At 40.2% G+C, this 833-nt stretch overlaps 1 protein-coding gene across 1 annotated transcript in view; it reads left to right on the top strand.

The window, feature by feature from the left end:
• Nucleotides 1-833, top strand: part of LOC103130479 (B-cell receptor CD22-like) — a 15,867-nt gene that overhangs the window by 2,784 nt on the left and 12,250 nt on the right. The window lies entirely within an intron of this gene.

Here is an 833-nt window from a genome sequence, read left to right as displayed (position 1 = left end):
ACCTCCTCCTTCCTGCAGAGACGGAACTCTACTATGTTATTTTAATATATTCACATGTAATCCCTCATTATGTGTTGATCATGTTTATCTCTAAGTATAAAAGCTTAGAACGGTGATAAAAATATGGTTTTGTTGGTGTTGCTGGAATAAGAGTTTGTTGAAAGTGTTGCTGTTTTTTATCTGCTTTTTGCTTTTAATAAATCTTCATTTTTCTTTTCATAATCAAACTCGTATATCTGGGAGTTTTTGTTTGGTAAATGTCCTTAAATGTATAATAAAAGTTTTTGATTCCTGACTTACAATCTCTGCACACAATGCAGCAAATCACTTTTTTCTCTAGAAGCCTCTTATAGCCTTCAAATTCAACATTAGGCACCAGAAATAAGTATAACAGCCCTGCATATAACTCACCATTCACATGCCTGCTGACGAGGCAGTGTGTCTGTAGACCAGCAGGGCGGAGCAACTGAGCTGCCCAACTTTCTCCAGGTGATGTTTTAACACAAAAAGTTGAAGTAAAAGGAAATCTGCTATGAATGAAATGCCAGCTGAATATGAACGACAGCAAACTGACTCTGGACCGGATCCGATCTGAATGTACGTTCACTTCATAACAGATCCATGAAACGGACCCGGATCGGGGTCCAGCTGCACAGCAGCTCAGTGACACCCGCATAAAACATCCAAGAAGCAGAAACCTGAGTTCACCCTGACAGAGTTCACGCCCCGTTCACCTCTCTCTCCAATCCGCTCCAATCTCATCCCATAGTTTCTCTGAAGCATTTCACTGGAATTGATCAACTTTTATTGATCGTCCTGTTCTGTTTCTCTTC

The sequence above is a fragment of the Poecilia formosa genome, unplaced genomic scaffold, assembly GCF_000485575.1.
Source record: "Poecilia formosa unplaced genomic scaffold, Poecilia_formosa-5.1.2 Scaffold638, whole genome shotgun sequence".
NCBI classification, from domain to species: domain Eukaryota; kingdom Metazoa; phylum Chordata; class Actinopteri; order Cyprinodontiformes; family Poeciliidae; genus Poecilia; species Poecilia formosa.
Note: the sequence above shows the minus strand (reverse complement) of the source record. Positions and strands in the feature narration are given on the sequence as shown.